Source organism: Octopus bimaculoides, chromosome 3 (assembly GCF_046866305.1).
Source record: "Octopus bimaculoides isolate indiv1 chromosome 3, ASM4686630v1, whole genome shotgun sequence".
Taxonomy (NCBI): domain Eukaryota; kingdom Metazoa; phylum Mollusca; class Cephalopoda; order Octopoda; family Octopodidae; genus Octopus; species Octopus bimaculoides.
The window spans coordinates 154116968-154132521 of NC_142930.1; the positions used below are offsets into that span (position 1 = coordinate 154116968).

The following is a 15554-nucleotide window of genomic DNA, read 5'->3' on the forward strand; positions in this document are numbered from 1 at the left end:
AGTACATCTTGTTATCTGTCCCTGAAAACTATGTCCCATGTTGTTTTTATTTTTTGGTTAATGTGATGGCTATCGTCCACCACTATTCCTTGATTCAGGAGATATGTATGCTTTTCAATATACAGTAGTATTGTTTTCTTTTCTTTTTTCCGTTATGTGTCGATCTGGTGAGGGGTCCCTTTCTTATAAATTGTCTTTTATAATAATTTTATTACGACATTATGTCTCCTAAAAAGGTTGTACCTGTAGCAGCATGTATTTTGAGTGGTTTAAAGTTAACTGAAACAATCCTGAAATTTATTACTGAGCCAATCCCGTACATTTATTACTGAGCCGAATAAAGAAATCGTTATCATCATATACGCGTGCATGCTCGCTATTTTATTGAGATTCATCGATAACTGATTCTGACTAATTAAGTCTTTTCATAAGCTTCGAACACTTCGGTACGTAATACCGGTACAAAGCACCGGGTACATTTTCGGACAGTTTAACTGATCATGACATAGGTTTTTTCCTTTCCTCGGCATTACACATGTGCATAAACAGAACATAGATCTTTTGCATGGCTGACTTATTTTCGGCAATACAGCCATGAATAAATTTCCTGTTTACACGCGGTTTTTTCTACAAATGCTTTGTTAAAACAGCATTATCCAACTACTGTGGGTGTGCATCCATGGTCGTTCTCCGATAAATATTTACCGAAAAGCTTATTTTCCGAACTTTCTATATTCATAGCTCACTGGAAGTTAGATACACATGCATTTTAATATTTCTTTTTTATTCCTTAAATAAATATGCAAGCAATTTGCAAATAAATTGAAAACTCCATCATTGGAATTTCGACAGCAACTGAACTTTCGGAAGTCTTGTATATTTTTATGGTCCTAGGTACCGAGCTTTCAGTGCAGTGCACGTGTTGTTTCTGCATATGCATATAAGTATATAATATAAATAAAGTCATTTAAGTATATATATATATATATATATATATATATATATATATATATATCATATCTCGTGTTGAGATATTATTACTAAAATATTTGGTGACAACGTTAGGTAATGATAAGTACAAATATTAAATGAACCTGTAATTTGAGATGTAGAAGTTGTAGATTACGAAGCAACTGTTCACGATATTGCATGTTAGGTATTTTATTGGTGTATGTAAATAAATATAACAATCACGCACATATACTCGTGTGTGTATGTGTGTGTATGTACTCTTGCTTATGCCAGTTCATAGTTATTAAGGCAGATGCGATGATGAAAATATGGGGGAAGTCAAAAAGCAGGCTGAAGGGAGAGTGCGTGTGGTGGGGGATATAAAGATGATTCGGATGATGCGCAACCCAGGACAGTCAAAATAGCCTACCCATATCTGTATGATTGCAGTACATATAATTGCTTAATATGATAAATGGATGGTAGTCACACATATGTACATGTGTGTGTTCAAATAAAGATAAAGAGAAAAAGCTATATATATATATATATATATATAATACATTTCTAAATCTCTGAGAGACTTAAGCAGTAGTGAAGCGATCACGTTAAGTTGACAGTATACAGCTACTTTATATATATATATATATATATATATATAAATATATATATATATATATATGTCTATATATGTATACATATATATATGTGTATATATATATATGTAAAATATATTTTATATATTTATAATATATGAGAGGCGTACAACGTTTGTTATTTTGAAATCATAATATTTATAAGCACAGTATACGCGCGCGCACATACATACATACATACTATGACATATATATACACTTTCATTCATACACATGGTGTATGTTTGTGTGGGAAAACATTTCTATGTATCGTTGTTTGTGTTTACACTTTTGCCAATTGTAAGAGTGTAATACGTCAAGGGACATAACTAGGTTTTTTGTTCCTATCTTCCTTCCATAGACGCCAGTTTTTATTAGCTGGTCACATGATCTCTCCTCCTCCTCCTCCTTCTTCTGGTGCTCCGTCTCCTCCTCCTCCTCCCGCTCGTCCTCCTCCTCCCGCTCCTCCAATTACTAATGTCTCTATTCATTACAATGGAAGACTGTGGAACAGGTCTTTGTGAAATATATAAACAGCTGCGTACATGTCTTAACCATTGATCTAAATCGTAGCAGGCAAGAAAACATAAATCTCTCTCTCTCTCTCTCGGAAGAGAGATCGGAAGAAAAGAAAGAAAAGAAAAGCCAAAAGAAACACTCGTATGTTTTCTAAATGTCGATTTCAATTACGTTATAAATGGCCATGTACCCTCGTTACTAGATTTGCTTCAAAGGGAAATCTGATGCCGTTTAAAGACGAATGTTGGTGTAAAATGAACTTTCTGCTGTCACCATGGAAAATGGCTGACAATTGGTAAGACATTGTTCCGGCCCTTTTTATATATCTCTTTTAATTCATTAGTTTCTAATTGGATTTTCGCCTTGTATGACCATCCTTCAGTGTTTATGATTTCTCCAAAGGACTCTAGTTTAATTTAAATTTAATTTCATACTTTTTATATATTAAAACAAAATTTCACATGGAACTTATTTCATTTACGTCTACGTCAAAGTACTTTCCCATCAACGATTGAATATTTCCGAAAAAGCGCTTTATTGCTGTTTTACATTTTACACATGCACACACACACACACACACACATACATACATACACGTATACATAAATATATACATATGTATATATAATATATATATATATATATATATATATATATATATATATAGTATTAGGGAAAAGAACCAAGGTTTATGAACTCATGTCACATATATATATACTATATATTAATATATATTTTATACTGTGAAGCTTAATTTAATTTTAATTTTTAATAAATTGATTTTAATTGAGTTTTTACCTGTAATTTTGGATTTTATCCCTAATATTATTATTATATATACACATATATATATATGTGTGTGTGTGTATTCATACATTTCCATTCGATCTTTATTTAATCAACGATCAAGACTAAGATTGCTTTTGTAAGTAATATAAAAACAGTATTAGTTTACCGGATATGAGCAGAAAACTAATTTTTAATTATTATATTATCCAAGTATATATCTTTAACCTTCCTGTTTAGTTCTCTCTGTTTAATGTCTAGCTAAGATCGACTGTAACTAGTTTTGTTTTCCCAGTTTTTTTTCTTTCATTTCCCTCACTGTTGTAAATCACTTTTAAGATAAATGTCTCTTCATGAATATATATGATCTATGTGTATATGTCAGTTCTGCTAACGAATATATTTGTTTATTTCTACCACCGATTCGTTTGTGTTACAAAGATTTCTCATGAATCTCATAATCAAAATATAAATCTCAACTATTTTTTTTTATTGAAAATGCTAATTCTATTTATCTTATCTGCTCGGGAAATTGATACATAAAATTACATGTAATTTATACATATATATATATATATATATATATATATATATATATATATATATATATATATGTGTGTGTGTATGTGGAGGGATCTGTATATGTTTATGTATTGTATATGTTGCTCCATCATGGCAAAAGCCTTTGGGCTGAAACGTGTAAAAGTATATGTACACACACACACACACACACACACACATATATATATATATACATATATATATATATATATATATATATATACATACACCTATGTGTATATACATGCATATGTATATTTGTGTTTATATATAAAAAGTATTATATATATATAATAGTTTTTGTGTGTAAGATTTGTTTATTTTAATATTCTCAATTAGTCAAGATATAAACATTTTCGTTTCGTTTGGTTTTATAATGAATTTTGTTTTCCATCTTTTAAATAATTTGCGGATAAAGTATTAATCTTTTAAATTTATTTAAAAAAGAAAAGAAATGTATACAATATTTTCAGTACCTGATTTCTGAATAATTTGTACCTAATTCTAATACTTGATCTTTGAGGCTTTATGAGATCGATAAACACAGATATATATAATTTATTTTGGTAAATTTTAACGTTGGGAATGACAGTGATACAGAGAAATAGCAATTTTGCACAGATTTTCATTTTAGAGGGAAATAGTATTTTCGTTTTTATTTTTTTATTTTCTTAGTCTTTAATATATTCCTCTACTATGATACAGAATTAGTTATTACATCCCAATATTATGACAGAATGCCTTAATTGTATATACATCGTTATATGTAAATTGTTTTTGAAATGTTTTATTAGACACAAATTGAAAGTAATGAACGAAAATAACCTTTATACTTATACAAGGAAGTAGAATAGTTACTTAATCTATTATCACCCTGGCTTAAATTATTGCAATTTATATAAGATGGTGGTGGTGGGGGGCAGTAAAAAAAAAAAAGGTGAAACACGGTTGTACTGAGGACGTCCATGAGTGGGGTTTATAATCAACCTTACGTCAATAATACATACCAGAGAGGCTGAGTTGTTTGTAGATTATTTTACAAGGTTACAAGGAATTGCTTAAATGTATACAAAAAAAATATATGTGTATATATTTTTAAATATTTCTATACTATATTTAATAAAACAAAGATGGCCTTGTTCAGTGTTAGAAGTTCATTCGTTTCATTCTTGTATTAGATGCTTTCTATCTCGGAATGTTTGAAATGAGTTATGGGAGAAATGCTGGTAAATTTGCAGAAGGGAAACATCTTATTGTTTGGCCCCAGTTTAGTACTGATCCAGCAGACATGCTCAAAGGCGTTCCAGTCGTAATCATTCCGTCTTATTTTATTCTGATGTACTATATCTAGGTTGATATTATCCAGTATATCATGCATTTTTTTGAAAACGGTAGGGTGTCGAACGTTCACGTAAAGACTTGTCTCTCTCGATGGCTGATTATTGTTGTTTAGTACCAAGTGAGCCACGAAGAGGATAAAAGGCTTTCCAGTCTTGACCGTCCTGTCTTTATGTATATCGGATCACATTATTCAATACATCCCTGCCTTAAGGGAGATTTGGCTGCTATTTCTAACCTGTCGGGTGGTCGCGTAAAGAATTCCTCGACTCGAGAAAACACCTGGTGATCAGTACTGGCGTGGGTCTGTACTTTATTTAGATTCAATCAAACATAAGGTAGCGGAACTATCATTGAAACTGGATGAAGTAAAAACAAAGCGTAATCGTCCTTATTTGCTGTAGAAACGCAACAAAGAAAATTCAGATAATTTGTATGCATCACAACTCCTTAGTAATCGCAGCATCTTTCAGAGAAGCGTTATCAGGCATTGGGATGGATCGGAATAAACTAATACGTATCTTTTACATCGAAAATTTCAAGTTATTTTATCAGAAACAATAAAAATATGGAGTTTAGTTTTAGAGCATTTACTAATTTTTAAGTATTATCTGTTACCATAGAAATAGTTGGGTACAGGTTTAAATAAAGCATTGCATTTGTGTTTAATTTCTATTTATGAGTTAGTATATCATGAATTTCTAAGGATATAATATGAATATATATAAACTAATTTGTAACCGATCTTGTTGTCAAACAGGAGCTAAATCGCATCTTACTGTTTTTTAAAAAGGACACATTGGATAATGTGCAGACTCGTAGTGTTTCCCATAGGTGTGGAGTGAGAGGATTCAAAAGAGGGCAGATAAATTGCTATGTTTAATAAAATTAAAATGTTTCTAAACATAGTGAAGAAAGAATTATTATATGGATGCAAACTCTTTTGTCTTCACATTAATCAAGCGAGAAGGAGGTTGAAAATATGGTATTTTCTGGTTTGGCTGGTATTTTTCTGTTGGAGAGTCACTGGTCTGTTGCTGTCTTGGAAAACAATTACAGGACTGTCACAGACAGCCAGAACATCTTTGATCTAGGTTTTGCTCAATCAGAGCTGAGTAGGTGCTGAACAACAACATTTCTAACACATTCTTAAAAAAAGGAAGTATACATTGGATAATATATTCCTAGATATGTTATGACTGGCACACATTTGGTCATAGGTCCTGTCAGCAAAGGCCTAAGGTTAATTTTCTTTTAACTTTAGCCATTCAAATCTTAAACTTTACATCATATGATTGGTGTATATTAGTAAGAAAAAAAGTTTGTGGTACATATTAAAGAATGAATATAAGTTGAGAAAGCCTACTTTCTGTATTAATAATGCTAAAGGATTACTCTTTGTATTATTAATGCTAAAGGTCTAATGTTTGTAAGGAATAGATTTTCAAGACAGTGCAAAAATGCATAGTTAATGTGTAAACAATATTAGTCAACATCTGTATAAACAAATATGATGTGGAACTATGAAGATCTAGTTTTAATAAGTCCAAGAAAAACAAATAGAAAATAAGGAACCAGAAGAAATTATTGATAGCATTCTTAGTAAGAAGCGGTATAACAGATTCTTAATATGTAACAACTGAATATTTTTTTTCTTTCCATTAATACAAGAATTTGATAAATATTTGATAAGATTCTGAACACTAGTACTTCGTATGTGTAGATGACTCATTAGATTTGTGGTGGTGGTGGTAGGGATTTGATCCAAATGGTGGTTGGATATTTGTACTGTGAAACATTCAGTTATGGATATTTGTTTCTGCTTCTAACCCTTCATATTAGCTTTCAAGTAAATAAGGCTACTTCTGCGGTTGTTCAATATGCTAAAAATGTTAGCCAAATCTCTTTGAAATCACACTACTTGTCTTATAAAAAAGATACATTGGACGGTGTCATTCTGGTTATACAGAAAAATGAGGTGGTCATGATGGAATGTTTTTGATCATAGATATGATCAGCAAGAGCTGACCTCAGGTGAAATAACGATAACAGCTTTTCAGACAGACATGATTGCCTGTTATGTAAATGTACTGAGCAGTGTTATTAATGATAGAGATTTATAACAAAGTGAAAAGGTTTATGTATTGGATCAGCTAAATTAAAATTAGCACAATTGAAGCTGGGTTGTAAGCTTACCTCATTGGGAACTTATTACAGTTCAGTGCTTACCATTCGCAAGATTATTTAAAACCCATTGCAGTTGACTTTGTTTTTCATACTTCAGGGGTTGATAAAGTACCAGCTATGTACTGAGTCAGTTTAATTCACTGTATTTCCTTTCTAAAATGTGCCAGTGTTAGATATCAATAATATTGACTCTTTTGTTACCATATTTTTGTTGACATAGATTGCCTTTGTTTTAATTAATTTTGAAAATAATGAATTTAATAAAAATAACTGTGTTATTATACTGGAGTTTGGAACATGAAATTTTGATGGTAGATTTTAATTTAGATCACTTTAAAATGGAGTTTGTCTTGTAGAATCAGGAGTGATCTTGGATGCATTGGTATCAAATGGGCTCATTTCACTTTTCATGTATATGAGGTAGAGCCTTGGCAGTGTGGTTATGAAGTTTGCTTTGCAACCTTGTGATTTTAGGTTTGATCCCACTGCATGGCACTTTGGGCAAGTGCCTTCTGCTATGGCCTTGAGTTTATCATTGCTTTGTGAGTAAAATTTGGCAGACTGAAACTATATGGAAGTTCATTGTTTGTGTGTGTGTGTATGTCTCCATATGTCTTTGCATTAACACCACTTGGGAAGAGGTGAAGTTTATTTATGTCCTGCTACTTAGCGGTTTGATGTGTGAAAACCAATGGAATAAAGCACCTTATTTGAAAATAGGGTTAGCACCAGGAAGGCCATCCAGCTGTAGCATACTGCCTCAAGTTTCATCCAACCCATGCATGAAAAAAACAGATATAAAAATAACGATGATGATATATGTATGTATCTACATGAAAGAATGCTACAGTTTTCATCTAGATTTTACTCGCAAAGTATTGTCAAACTTGTGGCTTCTCCACCCTCTATTCCTGGGAGGGCCATGAAAGTAGAGTCCTCAGGCATCTCTCCATAGGGTCCTATCAGAAGCAACTGTCATTAGACATTCCAGATGGATTCTCAGCTGTGATGGAAACTATGGATATTATCCAACCATCTCATTCTTGGTTTGACCCCAAGGTCTCTTACTGGTTTGCTCAGCTCGAAAAATCCATTTTGCAATTCTTTACTGTGACATTCTGATCACTTGTCCGTAGTCCTGGAGTTGTAATCTGTCAATGTAGAGAAGTAGTGGTTTGACCTGGAGAGACTCCCCGGTTTTTGAGCTGTGCACCCTCTCAAGTAACCTTACTACAGAGAAGACTACTCTTGTCCAATATACCATGCAGTTAGATTGAACTGAGAACCACAAATTGAACTTCTTATCCACATACATCATCATCATCATTCAACAGATGGTTTGATAGGAACTGATATGTCCAAGCACTGTATTGAGCTCCAATGTCTGCTTTGGCATCGTTTTTCAAGCTGGATGCCCTCCCTAATGCCAACCACTTTACAGCATGGACTGGGTACTTTGTTTGTGCCACTTGCACTATTGAGGTCACCAAGCAATTTGTAGGACTATGAGCCCTGGGGTAGGTGGGAGAGTCAATTTCATGCTTGGGGATGAGAGGAGTAGGTTTTTGAATATAAATTATGTAAAAGAATATACAGAATACAAAATTATATAGAAGATGAATTGCTTTCACTATTTGTATTGTGAAGAAATCTAAAAAGATATGTGAAGCCTTGCATTTTGGATTCAAATGGAATTAGTGCATGTGTCACATGCATAATAATGAAGAGCTGATATTGTCAGCATACTACTATAACACTGGAAGGCTTTTGGTCAAAGTTTTTTTTTATCTACCTGATATTGGCAAGTATCTATATGAGTAGCTGAATTATATATAGCATTGGTTAACAACTGAAGGCCTCTGTATTTTGAAATACTCAGTCACAGTTATGAAATTTCATATGTCACATGTTTTATGTTTGTCAAAATTCAGTTAGGGATAACCCTTTCTCATATTGATTTATTATAAACAATAATGCAAATTCATATATATATATATATATATATATATATATATATAAAAACTAATTTCATGTTCATGTCCCCATGATCAATGCTTGCATGGGTTGGATGGTTTGACAGGATCTCATGGGTCTAAAAACAACATTGTGCTCTGGGTGCTTTTTTCGTGCCACTGGCATTAGTGAGGTTGCCATACAGCGTGTAAGATTATGAAACCCAAAGGGTGGGGGTTGACTTTATGCTAGAGGTTGAGGGTTAAATTATGAGAAAAGGGAGGTGGGGTACAGTGCAGGCTCTTGCAGAGGAGCTATATGGCTTCTCACATTGAGAAGAGAGGGTAAGAATGATCAGTAGGAGCTGCAAAGGAATTGTGATGATAAGATGTCCAGGTACAAGGCGAGAAGAAGTGGGGATAGAGGAACTGGAAGTGTGAGTGGGGAATATGCAAGAGTGTATGGTGGTGGTGACAAGAGATGGGAAATGGAAGAAGGGAAGTAGGCAACAACTGTAAATATTGGGTTGTGTTGAAGGATGGTTCTAGGGAGTGACGGATAAGTGGTGGGGGATGACTAGTGATGCATGAGTTGGGAAAAGTAGAAGGATGCAGAATATAGTGGGGTGAGGGGATCAGTAGGATGGTTATAATGATACAGTTGACAGTGCCAAGGACAAGAGTTTGTGTGTGTGTGTGTGTGTATATATATATATATATGGCTTCTTGGAGCTAATTCACGGCATCTTTCGTCCTAATTTTGGGACTGCCATGTTGGCTTGGCGATAACTATTAATTTCCAGTACTGCTGCCGTAGTCTCCTTTAGAGAGACTTAGAAATATTAATAACTATATATATATATACTCTTTTACTTGTTTCAGTCTTTTGACTGTGGCCATGCTGGAGCACCGCCTTTAGTCAAGCAAATGGACCCCAGGACTTATTCTTTAGAAGCCTAGTACTTATTCTATCGGTCTCTTTTGCCGAACCGCTAAGTTACGGGGACATAAACACACCAGCATCGGTTGTCAAGTGATGTTGGGGGGACAGACACACATACATATATACGACGGGCTTCTTTCAGTTTCCGTCTACCAAATCCACTCACAAGGCTTTGGTTGGCCCGAGGCTATAGTAGAAGACACTTGCCCAAGATGCCACGCAGTGGGACTGAACCCTGGACCATGTGGTTGGTAAGCAAGCTACTTACCACACAGCCACTCCTACGCCTATATATATATATATCATCATCATCATCATCGTTTAACGTCCGCTTTCCATGCTAGCATGGGTTGTATATATATATATATATATATATATATATATATATAATAGAGGGGGTGAGAGACCAGCATGAGGAAATATTTAATATTAATAAGTCTGGGAAATTATTACTGGAAATTGGTGACTCGTATCTTCATATTAAATGTAAATTCATGTAGATACAGGAAGTTGCTTGTGCTTTTCTTTGTGTGTAAAGTATTTGGATTGCTAATAGATTGGTTTTTTAATTGTGGAAATTGTAATTCGAGGCAGAAAGTCTTGAGTACAAATGATTGTTTGTTTCAATGCAAACTAGTTTTAACTGTGTTCCCTAACATTTGCATTTTTATGTAAGAATCTTCCCTTCAGTAAAGAGTTAGGTAAAGTTTTAAATGTTGACATTGTCATTGTTGATTTGGTCTTAGAGTCAATGAAATTTAAATTTTGAATAGTCTTTTAATTTTCTTATATCTTTCATCAATATAGGTTGAGCTAGTGTCTACTTAATGCACATCTCTAACAGAAATAACCATATTCTCTGTTTAGGCCCAGTTTAGCCCTAATCAATCAGACCATCTTGTTTTTTTTTTAATTCAAGCATAGTGTATGTTGGACTATACTATTCAATGTCTTCCATTGTTTTTAAAGCTGATAGTGTAATTTGAAGAAAGTTTGGCTCCTATTTTTATCAGGTTCAATAGCTGCATAGAATTACAATGTCATCTGTAATGTAGTTATGTGACAATAAATTATCTTGTTCATCATCTCTGTTTTGACTCCATAACTGATTTGTTTCGCATAATATTAGTAGAAGAATTGTAGTAGAAGATTGGCGTAAATTGAGTTTGAAATTATAAATTTGAAGTACAAAAATATTAAGGATTGATAAAAACTCAGAAATATTTAAAGGTTTTGTTTATTATGTTGAAAAACTGGAGGTAGAATTGGAATATTATGAATACTAGTGGGTATATATTAAATTTAGTTTGCAAAGTAAGATGAAAATGTTTTAGAAGTAGTGAGAACAGGTTGCTTTAGGAATATTACAGAAAGTGATTGTGTGAATGTATTAGTTACTGTACGTGTGATACAAGCTAGTATTGTTTGTTATGAATCTAGTTTGGAATTGAGGACAATAAACAAGATTCTGTTGAAAATTTTGTCATAGTTCTTAGTGTGCAGATAAATATTTCAAGGTTTGAGTTCTTTGGTGCAAAGTTCACAAAACAAATTTTTCATACAAGGAGAAAAATTACTTGTATATATATATTCCCCCCCCCCCCCAGATTGAAATTTAACTGTTTATGATTGACTAAACTTTAAAAGATAATGCCTATACCTCCCTTGGATTAGGTAGTATAACTGGGGGGACAACCTTCTGCTAATAATACACATCTGAGTAAGAAGTGTTCCTTGTGCGGAATTTTTGAAAGATTTTTTTTTCTGATAAGATTTAGATTGCAGAATACTATGGATTGGGGAATGAATATAGAGTATAGAATCACAGACCAAAGAATGTGAGAATTTTTGAAGTGCTTATTCTGACAGAAACTGGCCTGTCATAGTAGAAATGCTGACAATGATTCACTTTCTTTCAAATAACTTGCTGGCTATTTATAAAAACTGAATCCAAACTTTCTTGTAAGATCCTTTATTAGTAAACTTTGTAAACACAATAAATTGATGTTCCACAAGTTTTTGAAAACAATGGTATTTTCTTGATCACTTTTAGATTCTTATTACCGTTTCTGTAAGTTTTTATTGTATTCTTTATTGGTATAAAATTGTATAACCTATGTTAAGAAATATAGATAGGTCTTCCTAGCATGTAAATGTGAAATATGTTGAATTACTACTGGAATAATCATTCATTTACTCTGAACCATTTTAAACTATAGTGTGTGGAGTTTGTTTTCACTCTTAGATATACATATGCTGCTCAGTCTCTTTGTCTAGTAATCTGACCTTATTGTTTAGCCCTAGATCAACCTTGATTGAGGAGAGGCATTTTAGCTGTTTCTTTTTGTTATTTAAGATGGTAAGATGTGATTTGGCTACTATTGTTAGAAGTTCAAGTGACCGCACAAAAACATTAGGTTGACTATGTAAATAAGAACAGTGAACTGGCAGAGTGGTAGAGTAGTATTTGTTGGTTCAAATCCCACCGTGGACAATTTTTGCCTTTCATCCTTTTGGGTCTTTTAAATTAAATACTAGTTTTGGGTGGTGGACTGATAGGATAATTTGATAGAGCATTGGATAAGAATTTTTGGTGCTTATTCTTGTTTTTTGCATCCTAAGTTCTTGGGTGGTAGACTTAATTCATTGTTAGGTTTCACATCATGTCCTTGTTTACCTTTAACATAGTACATTCTGTTGGAAGTCTTTGGGCCAGGTTTCTTGTTTGAGGATAACTCCCTTTCCTTCTACCACTCGTCTGAGAGACCATTTTGTAGGAAACCTCTTTTCTGTTTCGTTCTCTTAATGAGCCTACTCATGTGTGACTTTTAAGTTTGAAATCACAAGTTTTTCTCAACCACATTTGCTTGTGAGCATATTCAACTTGTTACTCATGATGTCCTTATTAACTTCCTCCTATTTGAGACTTGATTAAATGTCATGATTTCTGGCTTGAATTTCGTTAACCCAGTTAAATGTATTTTGTTAGGTATATCTATCTGTCGTATTCATTCATTATATTAGAGATTTATATGTTTGAAATAATTAAATTTATATAATTAATAGATATAAATAATTAACATATGTAAATATGTATACATACAACATATATATAAATAATCAACATACATGTAAAAATATACATATATGTTTATTGGGGTACATAAGTCATGTGGGTTAGATGGGTTTTCTAAGGCAGCATTTAATGTTTGGATAGCTTTCTTGTTACCAAATTCTTTAGTCTGCTCTTATGAAATGCAAGGTCATATTATACCTATTCTAAAAAGAGGATCACATTGTGTGTATGTGTTTGTATGTATGTGTATATGTGTATGTATATTACACACACACACACACACACACTTATCCTGTGTGGGCTTTGGAAAATATTACCTTGCTTGGAAGCTGATGAAAGTTGGCAATAGGAAGGACATCTGACCATAGAAAATATGCCTCAAATAAACACTATTGAATCGATGCAAGCATGGAAAAGAGGATGTTAAATGGTCACACACACACTTTAGTACTAACATACTCTTTTGTAGACAGCATATTTGCACATACATGCCAGTGCCCCTGAACTGGCTCTTGTGCGGGTGGCACATAAAATACACCATTTTGAGCGTGGCCGTTGCCAGTACCGCCTGACTGGCCTTCGTGCGGGTGACACGTAAAAGCACCCACTACATTCTCTGAGTGGTTGGCGTTAGGAAGGGCATCCAGCTGTAGAAACTCTGCCATATCAGATTGGAGCCTGGTGTTGCCATCCGGTTTCACCAGTCCTCAGTCAAATCGTTCAACACATGCTAGCATGGAAAGCGGACGTTAAACGATGATGATGATGATGTCCATTATCACAACATAAATTGAACTTGGGAATTGTTTTTGAGTTACTTTAAATCCTTTCCTTTCATCCCATCATTGGAGCACATTTTGAATATTTAACATTCATTTTTCTTTGGAGTTAGTTTCTATTTTTGTCTCATCAAATTCATTGTCTTCCATTTGGAAACAATCTCCCTATCTTTTCTGGTTGTTTTTGAAGTAGCCACGGCAGCCCAGTGGTTCTCAAAGTTATTTTGTTTAATCTTTATATGATTTTCTTAAAATAGCAGAACCCATGTTTACATATTTTATGGAAAAAACCCTAGCACCCATAGTTTTAGCAATATATTACACGAAACAACAATTGTTTTAGAGAAAGAATTTATTCATATTAAAAATAAAAACTTGAAAAAAAATTAATTTCAAATAGGTGGATATCATTTTCTTTTATTAAATTTCATCAAAAGATGCTTTGCCTCACAGAACCTACATTAGGAAACACTGCTTTAGTGAATCTCTGTTTCATGCTTGTGTGTCGTTCGGCCAGCAGTTTGAACTTAATCTTGTATTAGCTTCTCTTCTCTTGTGTATTTCTTGTCTTTGTGATGTTTGATCTTGTGTTTCATGTGCTCTCGCATTAGTCATCCGTCTATAATTTTCTCAACTCTACAGTCTTTGCTCCTGAGTTTGTAAGCTGCAAGGAATATATTCTGTCATTAGCACAATGTTTCTTTCCACTAAGTGACGCTGTTTTTCTTTTTCTCCCACCCATTACACTCTCTGCTTCATTCCTTCGCTTTCTGTCTCGTATACTTTCTAAGTACTTATGTGCTCTGTTTTCCTCCTCTTAAATGAAACAAAGAAGGTCTTGTTTAGTGTTAAAAAGTGAAAATTAGAAAATAGAAAACATTGCCATTACTTTTTTGTTTTTGAAAAGTCTACTATAAATATATATATATATATATATATATATATATATATATATATATATATATAAAATTTATAATTATGATTAACCATAATTACAATAGAGGGCACATGAGGCACCTACCTGCTAGAAAGAGGAGCTAAATCCTCAAGTAACTCACCAAATTACACTGAAATATTATACAACGGATCAACAATTAAAATATCTATATAAATATTCATTTGAATATTTATTCCTCAAATATATATATATATATATATATATGTGTGTGTATTAAAAGATTGCTTCGCTCCTAGTTCAATATATATATGTATATATATATCATCGTTTAACGTCCGCATTCCATGCTGGCATGGGTTGGACGGTTTGACTGGGGATTGGCGAACCAGATGGATGCACCAGGCACCAATCTGATCTGGCAGAGTTTCTACAGCTGGATGCCCTTCCTAACACCAACCACTCCGAGAGTGTAGTGGGTGCTTTTATGTGCCACCGGCACGAGAGCCAGTCAGGCGGTATTAGCAACGGCCACGCTCGAATGGTGTTTTTTACGTGTCACCTGCACAGGAGCCAGTCCAGTGGGACTGGTAACAACCACGCTTGAACAGTGCTTTTTATGTGCCACTAGCATGGGTACCAGTTAGGCAGTACTGGCATCGACCACAACAATGATTGCACTTGACTCAACAGGTCTTCTCAAGCACAGTACATTGACCAATGATTGAAAGGTATTCTTAAATGGGCCAGTTATGCGACACTGACGTAGGTCACGGCTAAGGTTTCACTTGGCTTGCCGGGTCTTCTCAAGCACAGCATATCTCCAAAGGTCTCTGTTGCTTGTCATTGCCTCCGTGAGGCCCAACATTCAAAGGTCATGCTTCACCACCTCATCCCAGGTCTTCTGGATCTACCTCTTCCACAGGTTCCCT

General features: G+C 33.8%; 1 protein-coding gene across 1 annotated transcript in view; it reads left to right on the forward strand.

Moving 5' to 3' along the window:
- The first annotated feature begins 2055 nt into the window (after nucleotides 1-2055).
- LOC106869250 (uncharacterized) overlaps nucleotides 2056-15554 on the forward strand; it is a 70898-nt gene continuing 57399 nt past the window's right edge. Inside the window, exon 1 of the mRNA XM_089349821.1 lies at nucleotides 2056-2400. The gene's annotated coding sequence lies outside the window, so the exon portion shown is untranslated. The remainder of the gene's footprint in view (nucleotides 2401-15554) is intronic.